Source organism: Ambystoma mexicanum, chromosome 4p, assembly GCF_040938575.1.
Source record: "Ambystoma mexicanum isolate Mex_15411 chromosome 4p, UKY_AmexF1_1, whole genome shotgun sequence".
Classification (NCBI taxonomy): Eukaryota; Metazoa; Chordata; class Amphibia; order Caudata; family Ambystomatidae; genus Ambystoma; species Ambystoma mexicanum.
The window spans coordinates 156,896,177-156,911,169 of NC_090927.1; the positions used below are offsets into that span (position 1 = coordinate 156,896,177).

General features: G+C 45.9%; 1 protein-coding gene across 1 annotated transcript in view; it reads right to left on the reverse strand.

The window, feature by feature from the left end:
- Positions 1-14,766, reverse strand: part of LOC138453090 (fucolectin-like) — a 315,933-nt gene extending 301,167 nt beyond the window's left edge. Inside the window, exon 1 of the mRNA XM_069605594.1 lies at positions 14,669-14,766. The gene's annotated coding sequence lies outside the window, so the exon portion shown is untranslated. The remainder of the gene's footprint in view (positions 1-14,668) is intronic.
- Between the last annotated feature and the right edge of the window lie 227 nt (positions 14,767-14,993).

A 14,993-nucleotide genomic window follows, 5' to 3' on the forward strand; every position in this document is an offset into this window, starting at 1 on the left:
GTGGAGTTGCCACCTGAACCTGAGGAGGAGGCTGACGAGCGGGAGAATAAACAAGTCCTTTGTTGCCTCCGGTGGTTATTCCCCAAAGGGGTATCCACTCTGCGAGATTTCTGCTCTAGGAAGCCCCTAAAGCCAGAGGAGGGTCGACTTTGCGACAACGGTCTCTGGGTTTTGAAAAGGGTCTTAACAAGGACCGACAAGGACTTAGGTGTCTGAGTGCTATCCTTTGTCTTGGTCAGCTCTACATCTGTTGTGGAATGAAAGAGCTCCTTACCATCGAACGGAAGGTCCAACACCTTGTCCTGCACTTCATTTGAGAATTTGGTTGCATGCAGCCACGCCTGTTGTGAGGTATCAACCCCCAGCATGATGCCCCGAGCCGAGGTGTCTACGTGATGAGCCACAGCCTCCAGGAGATCCTGGGCCAAGACTCTGGCGTTGGATAATCCTGCTTTAAAGTCTTCCAGCTTCACGACCGGGATGAACTCCTCAAACTCCGACAGACCTTGCCACATCTGCATATTAGCCCCCGCTAACACCAGTTCGGCATTGGCCTGCCTGAGCTGCAAGGCCGAGTTGGCGAAAATCTTTTTGCCAAGGGAGTCAAGGAGCTTATCCTCCTTTCCCAGAACCTGAGTAGCCGTCGTGGAAGAGGATGCTGCAGGCCTGGACTGCAAAGTGGCTGCAGCCACTACTGTGGAGGAGGGAGGCGGACAAGACGACAGGGCCACCTCTTCCAAAGAATGCAGCTTATATCACGCGTCAATTTTCTTATTGACGAGAAGTCCAGAGTGTGGCTTTTCCCAGACCCTGCGGACCTCGGCCAGAACGTCCTTCTGCAAGAACAGGCCGGTACGCTCCAAAGGAGACAGGGTGAACGCCCCAGAAAGCACGCCCTCCTGCGGAGCGGGTGCCTCGGGCTCCGGAACATTCAAGAAGCACATCATGTCCAGTACTTGGTCATGAAAAGCTCTAATAGAGCGGGGAAGGTCCTCGTTGTCCTGATCGCCTTGCGTGTCATCTGACGGGTCAGGATCCTGCGGAACCATGCCGGCCGCTGCCTTGTCCATGGGGGACAATGGGGGCAAAGGCGGAAGAGTCGGGGAAGACACCGTAGGCAAGGGAGGCGCCGGCGGAACCAACGGAGGAACGGGTGGAGCCGGAGGCGTGGGCGGACATAAGCCCTTTGAAATATTCCCTCATGGGGTCGGTACGCATAAGCATCTGAAATTTGCCGGAAAAGGCGTCCTCCGCGGACTGTTTTGGAACCAGAGGAGGCCTCTCATGAGGAGGACAATTCCGGGGATGTAACGGGGAAGGGTGCCACACAAGCCCCTCCACCGACATATCCACATAAATCAAAGGTGCCGACCCCGCAGGCAATGAAACATTGTGCGGAAGGGGCATTCGAGCGTTCCAATCATAAACTGGCCGATAAGGATGCGCACAATGAACCCTACGTTCACCCACGGAACCAAGCCCTACACCTGAGGCCGATGGCGTAGTTGTAGGGGTAGCACCCAAAATGGCTGCTGCGGTCGTGGCGGGAACGGGCGCCATTTTGTCATCACCTGAGGGGAACTGCGGCACGTGAGGAAGTGAAGCAGGGGACCCCGTCGAAGGATCAGGGGTCTTAACTTTAGCCTTGACATAAGGGACCTCGGCTGAGCCGGTACTATGTGGCCTGGAATGTTTCTGCGACATACCAATCGCCAAATTAGCCTTCCCAGGAAGGCCCTCGGCACTGCCGGTAAAAGAAGAACTTTACTTCTTTGCCCCCTCAACAGATCTGGTGTTGCCACAAGAGCGGGAATGGTGAGAAACAACCTTCACCGATAAGGCCTTGCCAGGCCTCTCAGAAATATTGGTAACTTTAGCCTCTGTGCGAGGGACCTCGGACCCAGGTCCAGTAACAGCCTTACTGGCGCAGGCCTCGAACATTCGTTTGGTAACACCAAGCCCCGCCGAGGCCTCGGGGCGAACCCCGGTCTTATTTTTGAGGGAAGCCGACACAGGGGCCTGAGAGCAAGCTCCGGTACCACACAACTCAATAGAACAGGGTCTTCAAGCAGCCCCCACAGGAGGGGCCTCGGAATGTACTCTGGTATCCACAAGCCCCTTACGGAGACCCTCGGAGAAAACTCTGGTATAATTATTAGGCCCAAGGGGCACCTCAGGGCGAACCCCGGTGACAGAGCGAGCAATGCCCCTCCTGGCCCGGGAGGAACGCGGAAAGGTATCTCCCGGCCGGGGTGCTGTGAAAAGTAAAAAACTTACCGGGCGTCTCTTCTTTTCGTCGATGAACGCTTGAAAATGCGATGGAGGAGTTTGTCGGAAAACCTCCTCCCACCGCTCCAACCGACGCTGAAGAGCCCGGACTGAAAGGGAATCACAGTAAAAACAGGAGTCCCAACGGTGATCCGGACCCAAACACTCTAAACAAAGAGGATGGGGATCCGCCCTCGCGAAGCGTCATTGACACGATGAACAATCTGGAAAGCCTAGATTGAACGACATAGACAGACTAGTACACGATTGCTAGCGAGAGCCAGAGAGGAAAAAAGGAAGAAAATCTTCTGCGATGCAAGTGCGTCCAGTCCCGAACGAGTGGATAAAAGGACTGATGGGCGATGCGCGGGGCGGAGCCAAGGTGGGCGGGGTTACGGCCGCGTGCCGGGCCCTGCTCAAGAAAGAGAGGAAGGACACATTTTTGCAAAATTTTGGATGCTTTTTACAAAGTGCTCCGGTCCCGTCCCACAGGACGGAGAGATGTCCCATAAGTATGGAGGAAAGGGGACGGGACATAGGGGTAATATGATTTGGAATGGACTGGGTCACAAATTGTTACGCTTATGAAAGAGTACATTTAACACAGCTGTGCTCTCAGAGATTACTGATATATTTCATTCATAAGACATTTTGAAGAAGTACATTTGGCTGTATTGTTTCTAAGGGACCAGACTTTATTTTGATCACTGTCCTTTCAATTTATGTTGGTTTTCCGTTTATTTCATTTACGGCATTACACTAGTAGGGAGTAAAACCTTGATTTCAAAGTATCATGCTTCATAAAAGGCAGCATACACAAACAGTGCAATATATACGCATATCAGATTGTACAACTAATGGTAGGTATAGAAAAGAGAAGATACAGTAAAATGGAACCTATAAAAATGTATGACACTACTTACTCAATTGTTACAGCAATTGTTCTGCACTCAGCTGTAACACAGCTTCTAGAAACATGTACACAGCTGCTGCAGCCTCTCTTGGACACAGGGAGAATATGCATCTAGAAGCTTCTTTTATCGTACTACTTTAGCATTTCCTTAATAATGGAATTAAAAATGTTGACCTGGGATTATGGAAAATTGGGCAAAAGAACAATAGATAGCCAAGTCGACAGATAAAATAACATTACATAAACTTTGAATGTTCAATTCCAGACCCGTAGTTCTTTCTGCTCTGAAAGGTGACTAATGACATTATGAGGCTTGTCTTCAGATGGAACAGGACGCCCCGTACTCGTCTACGATGAAACCAGTGCATATAATTGGCATTTAATCCACTGCAGCCATAAACACAATACCTGAGGACCAACTGTTTTTTAATTCAAAGCGACCTCGCCGTTCCCTCACAACATTCATGAATTTTTGATGCACCATTATGGTGTCCACTCTGGTAACACTCGCCGGGCGGCACAGATGTGTGGCAATTTGATGCTTTCAAAAGCTTTTTCCAATTTGCTCAGCCATAAAATCTTCCTACAAATATCTGAAGATAGCAGATCTTGTATGATCCCGTGGGTTAGGTGATATTCAGTTTGAGGCCATATTTATGTCCAAAATAGCAGAGCGGTTTTAAGTTTATAATATTATTTATATACTCAAGTCATGTTAACGCTCAATTGGGGTGCGCTTTACTGCCCCCATAATGTTCTGCAGAAAGCTATTTTCTTTGCCCTGAATCAGTTGCGAGGAGAACAAACCCCACACCTCTGTTCCGTAGGTGCACGATGCGATGGGCTTGGCCCGATAGATGGTGAGCATTGTGGATTGATAGTTAGCCCACCCATCTCGGCTCCAAACCTGCATAGCGCACTGCTGGCCTGTGTGAATTTCAGTGTTGCTTCAGTGTTGTGGTCAGACCAATTTCCCCAGCTATTGAATGCCACACCTAAATAGGTGAATTTAGTCACCCATTCAAGTTTTTGTCCTATAGAAATATATGAGGGAGATCTTTTACCTGCCTGCCGATACGCATAACTTGAGATTTCTTTGTATTCACTAGCAAGTCCCTGCAGCTTATATATTTGACATAAGCGTTAACTAGCTTCTGCAGTGCAAGCGGAGTGTGCGCCAATAGAACTGCATTGTCGGCATGAGATACAGTGGTGTTTCTCCCTGCAACATTTGGTGTATCCTTAGTGATTGTATTTAATTCTGTAGTTAAATTGTGGACATAAAGATTAAACAATAAAGGGGCCAGGATGCACCATTGCCTGACCCACATAAAATGTCAAAAGGGGGATAAACATTTCCCTCATTGTCCAGCCTCACTGTTGCTTTCAGACCGCTATAACATTTTCCACAATTGTTCTCGGTTGACCCTGTCGAACGCTTGGGGTCCATTGACCCGAGATAGACTTGGCAATCGTATCCTTTGGTGTACTTATCCAGGATCAGGCCAAGGTTCAATAGTTGATCAGTTGTGCCTACTCATGTCCTGAACCCATACTGCTCATGGGGCAATATGCTGTTTTCTTTAACCCAGTTCATAAATGCGCATATCGATCGACCCTGCCTAGCCATTTTGTGGTGGCGTTGATCAGAGAGATTGGCCTGTAACAGCTGGGATCCATCGTATCTTGTTTTTTTAAAATGGGGATTATTATTGATTCTTTCCAACTATCAGGAAATACACTTCTAGCTACAAGCATGTTAAAGATTTCGGTGAACACAGGAACGCATATTCGATGCTCCTGTCTAAATCGATCTGTCACCAAGATAAAATTCCCAAGACAAAATCTTACTGAAAGTTGCCTCCCTCACACATAAAGCCATGAACAATGCAGCTCCTCCCTATCTCTCTGATAGATTTGTAGAACGAAGATCCTCCAGACCCTCAAGAATCTCCAATGCCAATACACTCATCATTCCCAGATTCAAAATTACCAAGGCCGGAGGCGCCAGCTTCCCCATCCGGGCGGCCCAAGTATGGAATTCACTGCCCCACACTATACGTGCTGAGAAATCCTACCTTAAATTCAGATCCAACTACATCAACCATTTGAAGCAATCGATCAGCTAGCCAGTGCCCCCCTGCCACCCACTCGTCTTTATTACAGATACAGCCTGTATACTGTAAATTGTTCTGTTTTTTATTGCCCATACTACGATTCCGATGTTACACTACCGGCAATTACTGAATAATATCCTGTATATAATTTACTGTAAAATATCCTGTATATAATTTACTGTATTACTGCTTCGGCCTGTTTATATTATTAACACTTTGTAAATTGTAACTTGTACCTTTGTAACCTTTGTAAGCTTCACATATCCTGTACTGCTGTGCCCTCTTACCCTCGGGTCTGCTGCGCATTATAAGTGAACAAAACAAATAATCAAACAAACAAAACCTGGTCTGGGCCCTCAGTCCTTCTGGTAGGCATGGAAAACAGTGCTTCCTTTATTTCATTCACCTGAAAATGAGGCAGGGGTTGAGTTATTCTGCTATAATTCAAGTTTAAGCCACTCATTATTTCTGCAACCAAAGTTCCTCTTAAAGTGATCGGTCCAGACCAAGGGAACAGCAAACCCGTTCAATTTTTCTCTCTAGGGCGATTTTCCAAAAGTCTCTTTTGTTAAGCTTTTTAGCTGCTTCTTCTAGTTGTTTCAAGCGTTTACCTTCCCACTTTTCTTTGGCATTTTTCAGGGCGATTTTATATGAGATCCTTGCTCGTCCTAGATCGGTATTATTCCTATTTGGTGCCTTTGCTGTTCTGAGGAGCAAGGTCTTCATATACCTGCAGTCCTAATTATATTATATGTCGCTGTCTGGCAAGTTGTTTGATTACTTGGCCGGTTGGCAGTGGTCAGGTTAAAATGACAAATATTAATTACGTTATGATGGATTTGTAAATACGCCTGATCTTTCATGCAGCCAGAGCAACAGAGCTTATTAAAATGGCAACACACAGCTATAACTTTGTCGGCATATGCTTCTCCATTCACTGATGCTCATTTGATCAACCTCCTACCAAAGATGGAGCCATGAATTACTTTTTTACACTAGTAAACTGCTAAAGTATGTCATAACATTACTGCTCTGAGGACATACAGGCAGCGCAAAACACATGCTTGTGTGGCAGGAACAGCAGAATGAACAACTACTGATTTAAACCAATTTACTAATCTGGACATTTGAATTATTTTTGCCTCAATGTCTAACAAAAGCATTAGGGGCAGTGGATGGAGCATTTAGGGGATGCACACTGGCATCTACAGGTTGCTTGAACTTTCCCTCTGGTGCAGCCTGTTGCTGGCCTGACCGCAGGAAATACTGCAGCAGCAGATGTGTGTAAGTAATTTTAATTCTAATGCAGTGTGTATGTGTGTCTGTGTGTGTGTGTGTGTGTGTGTGTGTGTGGGCGTGTGGGTTTGTGAGTTGGAGTTTGAAGTGTGCTTGTGCATGGGTGTGTGGGTATGTTTGTGTGATTCTGTGTGGGTGTCTGACTGTGTGCAGCAGTGCGATTGTGTGTATGTGTGTTGAACTGCATGTGTGTGTTTGCCAGTAAGTGGATATTTACTGTTATAACTATGGCATATATCACATCAACAATCAATACATTAGTTTGCAGTGGAAATGCTGGCGTCTATTGTAGGTGCTGTATTAAAAAGCATGCAATAAGTTTGTAATCTTGGAATATATTGTGGATGCGGCTTCATGGAAATGATTCACAGTGACAATGCTAGCATATATTTTGGGCGCAGCTTCTGAAAAGCTTTTTACATTGCCAATGCTGGCATGTTTTGGTACGATATCCACATGATTGACAGTGGGCATACAATCATATATTTTGAGTGCAGCATCGCAAAAGTGATGTGGTAATGCTAACATATATTGTGGCTGCAGCTTCATGAAAATGATTTATTGTGGCAATGCTTACATACATTGTCGGTACAGTGAACGTGTTTTACAATGGCAATGTTGCACATATTGTGGATGAAAGTGTGAATAATATGTTCTAAAATGCTGCTGTGTATTATGGTAACCAAGCATCTATTGAATATGTTCATGTAATATCCTAGAGAAGCAGTTCTAAATTGTATGGCTTTTCACCTCATTTTTGCCAAAGGATTTACTGTGAAATGAACAAATTAAACCTTCTTTGAAAGATGTTCTTGGAAGGGAAGCCCCCTCCTAACACCCCCTATATTGCTTAGAGCTCCCTCACTATCACTCTGTTGATGGCACTAACTTCGGGAAGATATTATTGTCACTACATTGCAAATATTCACCACCTACCAGACACCATTTAAAATGCCAGTGCCCCTCTCCAGGCCCTCAAGCTGCCTCCGCCATAGATGGTAGTCCATGCGTGACTGTAGATATGCTACTGCTGCACATGAAGAGTGCTAAGGAAGAGAATGAAGCAATGTGGGCAATGTGGGCCTGGTGTAAAAATGCTTCATTACCTGATTAACAATGAAACCAAAAACTACCACTGAGGCTTGGCTAAAACCTATAGCACGAAGAACAATGCAAACAGGACAATAACCAAGGGTGAAATTGCAGTATCAAGTCCAACAGAAGCATAAAATTGTCACTGTCCAAATGATAATCCTTCACTATCTGGAAAATGTTAACTCTAGACCTGTTACCACTCTACTTTTTGTTTTCCTTTTTAGGGCTCTGTCATGTGACGGCCATAAGGTTAAAAGGTCAGACACAGTAACCCAAGTGCAAGAAATGTAATGGTGACTTTTTACAGGGCTTGGTAAAATAATAAAATGGTGTAGGAGTGAACTCAACTAAGTGGTAGCCTGATTCTACGTGGATTCCTGAAGGCCGATTTCATCGAAAGCCGGTTGACCGAGTCCGATGTCTGCAGGGAATAATTTTTACCTTCCTGGCCCAACCATACCCTACAGTTCCCTAATGCAGGGGGCACCCCTGCTAAACTCGTTGCCTCCCTGCGCCTCCTCCCCCATTCCCAGACATCTATCGGATGCGGACAATCCTGCTAGCCCCGACCTCCCAACTCCTATTCCCCTGACCCACCCTCCATTCCTGATAACATACACACACACACATACACTCCCCTACTCCTCCCCAAACTCCCTCCTTACCTCACAGTCCACTTCCTCTTCCTGTTTTCGCAATGCACAGTAAACGCATGCGCAGTTCCCCGACAGGCTGCTCGTCGATGAGAGCGCCCTGTCAGTAACTTTTTGAATAACTCAGCCAGACCGGGCAGCCTGAAGAAGGCAAATGGAAAACACAAACTCAACTAAAAGTCCTGAATAACTTTAAAGTTCAAGATGGTTTCTCCAGGATGACCTTATGGTGCTTCCTTGGGTTAGCCTTGATGACAGTCCTGGCCCAAGGTCTGTGGCCTCCTGGGAAAGTTCAGGGTCTACCACTGTGTTTCCACTCTTTTGTTGGTTTTGTGCTGCGTAGTATCAGGTGCTTCCTTACTTGTGAGGGTATCTTACTTGTCAAGATCTGGCAGAGCTGCTCAGGTTCTTTTGTACTTGTGGGGCACATGGGGACAGTATCCTGAGAGTACCCAGTTCCACTCAAATCAGCCAGTGAGGCAGGGCCAGTTCTTGTGTGCCACTGGTGCAGGCCTGAAAAGGTAGGTGGAATGTCTACTACTTGCACTTTGCAACCTCACTGATCAGACTCTGCCTGAACCACCTCTTTTGCACGTCAATCTCCTATTTATTATTTCTCCTCCTTTCATTGACAGCTCTCTTACTACCCCTCCTTCTTCCACCCCTCCTGTTTTACCTCTGGTGGAACCTTGCTCTTGCCAGAATATGACCCCTGATGTTCACCTTCTTCACCTCTTTGAGCCCTTCCGTTTCCTCCTTCTGGGCACCTCCTCCTCCCAGAATATGAGCCCTTGTATTCTTAGATTCATGGCTTCTTCTTCGTCACTTTGAGCCCCTTCTCTTTCTGTACTACGGGCACTCCACCAGTTCTGTGTTTTTCTCAATGGGGGTCATTCCGAGGTTGGAGGTAAGGGATTACCGGTGCCTGTAAGGGCACCGATGGCGGTAATCCCTTACCTCCGTATTCCGAGTTCCCTTTGCGGGTCCCTCTTTACCTCCTGCTTTTAGCAGGAGTAAATTACGGATCTGCAAAGTGACCTTGGAGTAAATTACGGCACCGTAATTTACGGTGCCGTAATTACCTCCTTCCCCATTCCCATTGAGCCCTATGGGGGCAGAAATGGGGATGGGGAAGGGCTATGGTGAATGGGGAATTACCGGTCCATCCAACCTTGGAATGGACCGGAAATTACTCCATTCACCATGCCGGTATTCCATGGAGTAAATAGCTCCATGGTTGCCAACCATGGAGCTATTTACTCCATGGTGTAGTCCTAACTCGGAATGAGGGCCAATATCTCTCCATTGCAGATAATCCAGTTCTTCAAACCCCTTATCATCCCCTACTCTCTCTCAATCTCTTCTTGACCACTCCTCAGGCTCACCTTCCACATCCAGATAATTATCATCTCCCAAATCAACAAAACCACCATGACCTAATATTCAAGTATCACTTCCTGATGTTCACCTCCCACCTCCTCATGTTCACCAACCTTGGCCACCAGACCCATCTCACTTGTTTCTGGTATCAGTTTAACTATATTCCTTCTCAACTCTCTGGAATCTATCCTACAGATCCCAGGCTCCTCCTGATCCCACCACCGAATGGCTCTAAACCTGCTTTTGCCCAAGCTCCAGCGCCCTGCCTCCAAACTCCCGCACTGACTGACTGAGTCCTCTTAGTCACTCCATTAGATGTCCCCAGATCAGTCAGGGGACCTCCTCATGGCGCTTACAGGATATTTCCCTATTCACCAAGGATATGTTGCTGGTTGGAGAGACATTGCTGTGTTGCTTTTCCTCTTCATCCTCATGAATTTCCATAATAGAAAGTTGCTGCAAATACTGATATTTCCTTTCCACTCCACTGTTCCCTTGCCGATGCCACATATTATAAGCACCATGGCAAATCTGACCGTTTCACACCTCTGTCGTTCCACTGCATTTGTTTGCTCTAGCAAAGAATGGCACCTTTCCTCACCCATAATATTGCAGACAATATTTGCACAATTAATTACAGGAAACTTCAATTAAAATTCTGACGGTAATGCAATGTGTGCCAAGAATTTAGTCAGCAAGCACAATTTTATTTATTTTATTACATTTATTACTCGCCCAGACCCTTGGGTATCACGGCGAGGATACAGACAACTTAAAGAAGTGCGTACAATTAGTGGGCCATCTGGGTGCCAACGTATCACTAGCAGTGGAACAAAGTGTAGAGATGGAGGCACACAATAAAATATAACAGAGCAGGATATAAAACGAAAAGGAAAATAGTACAAATTATACATATTTACAGGGTGTTGAACTGGTTATGTTATTGATCTTGGTTGAATAACCAGGTTTTCAGCAGTTTTTTAAAACCCGAAAGGGTTTCCTGATTTTTGATAGCGAGTGGAAGTGAGTTCCAATGTTTAGGGACTAGATTTTGGAAACTAGTGCCCCCTGCACTTGTCTTCTTAAATCGCAGTAATGCCAAAAGTGACTGGTTGTTGGATCTTAGGATTCTGATATTGTTTTTTTGGGAAATTACCTGGTTTAGGTAAATGGGTGCTTTTTCTTATTCCAAGCGCAGCTCTCAAGGCTTTATGTTGTATCAACTGCAGTTTATTAAGGTTGGTGGTTGTGGCCCCTAGGAAGAGTACATTGCAGTAATCAAGTCTTGATAATATCAGGGCCCTGGTCAGTGCAATGCAGTTAGTCGGTGTCAGGAATTGGCGGCTGAGGGAGATGAGTTTAGAGGTGTAGGATGAGGATGATGCGAGAGTGCTAATATGTTTTGTTAGTGTGAGGTTGGAGTCCAGGTAGACTCCTAGAGTTTTAACATTTTCCAGTAATGGGATGATGGTGCCATCTAGATTGATGGTCGCATGGTCGGAATGAAGAACTTTTATTTTGGGCTGTGAACCCAAGATGAGAATCTCTGTCTTGTCATCGTTAGGACACAGTTAAGGTCAGCCAGTTTTTGATTATGGAATAGATTTTGTTTATGTTTGATGTGTTTTGGAGGTAGTTCACTGATAAAGGGATGAGGATCTGGGTGTCATCTGCAAAATTGGTGTAGATGACACCCATGTTATCCAGTGCTGCAAATAGGAGTTGGGATAGGCATTGTAGAGTGTGGGTGATAGGCAGGACCCTTGTGGAACGCCAATGGGGACTGGTATAGGGTCAGCAACTTCTTTACCTATGGACACTCTAGAAGTCTGTTCCACCAGGAAGGATTTGATCCATGTAGTGGCATTCTTGGAAAAGCTGAAATCTTTGGCTAGCGTTGCAGAGTTTATTGTGGTCCACCAAATCGAACGCTGCCGAGTGGTCTAATAGGAGTAGGATGCTGAGTTTACCTGAGTCTCTGATAGTGTCCATTTGGATTTTGAGATCCAGGAGGGCTGTTTCCATACTGTGATTGGGCCAGAAGCCCGATTGTCTAGTGCCCAAGAGTTGGTTTTGTTCCAAGTGTGCTTAGACTTGGTTATACGCTATTTTATCAAGAATTTTCAAGAGGAATGGAACCGTAGTTATGGGTCTATAGTTGGTGGGCACCGTGGGTATAATGTGGAAATCAATGTTGAAAAGAGGCAAAGAGGCAGTGCACACAAACTGTTGCTCAACTAACAGAAAAAGACATAGGGCCTCATTACAATAGTGCCGGTCCGGAAACAATAGTGCCTGTAAGATGGGACGCCACCTGCTTGCAGAGTTCCCACAGAAGCACCGGCACCGTTGCTAACGGTGCCGGTGCTCCTGTGTCCCCATTCCCATGGAGTCCTATGGGATTCCATGGGAATGGGGACTAACAAAATTACAGGCGCCAGTAATTTTTTTCAGGTCTGATGGCAAACCGCCGGTATCACCGGCAGAATTCCCTCGGACCCCTAATGAGGCCCATACACATCTTTTGAAAAAATTCCTATTTTGATTCAACCATTGAAATAGTTGAAACAATACATAATTCACGTTTCTGTAATTGCGCCTAAATCACACCTTCATCAAAACCGGGTCCTCAGCACATCTATAGAAGAAGCCAAAAGGTGTGCGAAGCAGTCTCTCTGTTGAAAGAACATCTAAATGCCTAGCGAGGATCTAAAAGTATGAAGTAGATGCTATCTCGGGCCGCCCTGCACCTGCCCAGTGAGGAAATAATGGGACGAGGTAGGTTCCATCCCAAGCTGCTCTGTACATAAATCTTTGTGGGTCATAGTTGACAGCAAACAGAGGCGATAGTACAGACATTTTTGCAATGTTGACAGTGCAAACTGGCACAAGGACTAAAATGGCTCTGTTTATGGCATTTGTCATAGAGCTAACAGCCCATCGGGCATATACACCCTGGGAAAATAAACAACGTGCTACAAAATATCATAGCAAAAGATAGATTCTATCCTTTTTCCGAGACGTCAGTAATTGGTCAATCCCGCAAACATACTCAGGAAACAATTTACACAGTTTAGCCTCAGGACATGAAAGGAGCAAACCATGCCTTGGGCACATGGCTAAAGTCCAAATACATATTGTTTTAAGACATCCATTTAGTGGAGAGAGAGAAAGATAACCCATACTGTATTTCAGGAACTTAATGGCCATCTCAGTAAGAACTTTAGATGTTACCGGAGAGCAGCATACCTAAGTACTCAGTTGGAGTTTCAGCACAGTTACTTCTGTGAAGGGAGTGCAGAATAGAGCTAAGAGCTCTGTGCAGAACTACTGGTGTTCAGCAAACTTCACAGAGGACTTTATCCTCGTTTCAGACCATTGAGTCACCTTAGAACCTCGATTCAAACAACACAATGCTTCACGCTTGTGACCATCTTCTCTGCTTCGCTCCTAGCAAAGCTTGTCAAGCCCTCATTGGAAAGGTATTCAAGACGCCCTTTTCAAAGTTGTTCACAGTGTCATTTAGAACCATTGGCCACATCAAGACTCCCATTAACACAGCATGCTGTGAGTGTTGTGAAGTGTTGCTCGAGTGTGGTTCAGTCCAGGACCTAGTCTTCTTCACACTTTACACCTGCTCTCTCACCAAACTCATCTCATCATTCAGCTCTCATTGCCATGTCTTAGCTGACCATACCCCAATCTTTCTTCCTTTCCCACCTTCACTTTCGCGATCTAGTTACACATGACCGGGGGCCGCTCTGTCATCCATCCTAGGATAGCCATACACTGCATAATGCAAAACTCCTTGAGTTCAGCATCAGTCAGCGTAAACATTGATTTTTCTCCCGGCCTCCATTGAAAAGCCCACTCTCCCATATCCTATACCGTTCCCCCCCCTCCCCATTTTGTCTCCCACAGCTCGCAACCTGTGGTCCTCTTCATTTTATAATTGTCAGTACCACTGGAACCAGAATTAACCTTTGTAAACATCAGGAAGATCCACCCCATCTCACCCACCAAAATCTCTAGTCCCTGCTGTGGTGTTCTGCAAACATGACTACTGCCACAGCATACTCATTGTCCTTCCCTCCTTTACGTACCTTAAAAAAGTTCTCAACTTTACCAGATGCAGCAATTCAAGGGTTTGCCCCCAATTGCGTCTCTCTCTCTCGGCCTCTTCTCAGACTCTGTGATCCCATCACGTAACAACATATCTGTTCCTCACCCATCCGGAGCCACCTCCCACGTCTCCTTCGTCTCTTTACCAGCCCAGCCCGTAACCCCCCCACTGGAATGCTCCCATCCTAACATCAAAGCAATTCAGTGGAACTGCTCAAGGCCAGCCTCAAGGTCCACTTGCCCTCCAGTGAAGAGGTATCCCTATTCTCCCTCTATATCCCTTCTCAGCTGCCTTCCCGGAGTTTCTCGATTGATAGCTAGTGATGGATGTCCTCAAACCCCATTATAGCCTCCTCAACTGACCACCCAGCCTGCCTTTCCTGGAAGTGTCTCATGTATGTATGAATGTAAAGTGCACCTGTTTAAATACTGGCAGGAGACCCTAAATGTATATCTTATTCGTGCACTGTTCCTGAGTCACTTTTTATTTCATTACCCTTACACCTCCTGGTTCACTCTCAACCATGCAACCACTGTCATCTGTTAGGGCACCCTATCTCGAGACTGCCTCTGGTATCTGGAATGTATCCTCTGTATGGCATCCCTTTTAGAAATATCATCCATATTACTAAATAAGTACAAAACCAAAAACACAAACACACAGCAATATAAACCTAAAATGTAACTGAAAGATGTGCATGCACTCACAGCCACACACACATATATGCACACAACTAGGTTGACAAACACACACACAATATGAAACAAAAGCATACACAGATCCATTTCCTAATTGTTGATTGGATGTGCTGTACGACTCCTACCTTTACTGATGAGTTGGAGAGGTCTGTTGCAGTGTGCATTCACTCATGCAGATTTCATGCTCTCTCCTGAGGTGGCGGGAGGTCCTTTATATACCAGTGGAAACATGACTACATTGTATGCTGAATTACCTAATGTTTGTCCACATGCATTTATGCACCCTTTCAAATTCAGTTCCAGGAACTAGTCTGGAAAACACACCTTTGTGTTCTTTGAAAGCTGCAATAGTGAAGCATTGGCTCCAACCTGGCACGTAACTACTGCAGCCCTGAAGCCACTACTCAGGCTCCCCGCAGTCACCTGAATCACTCCCTTACCATCTGTCTC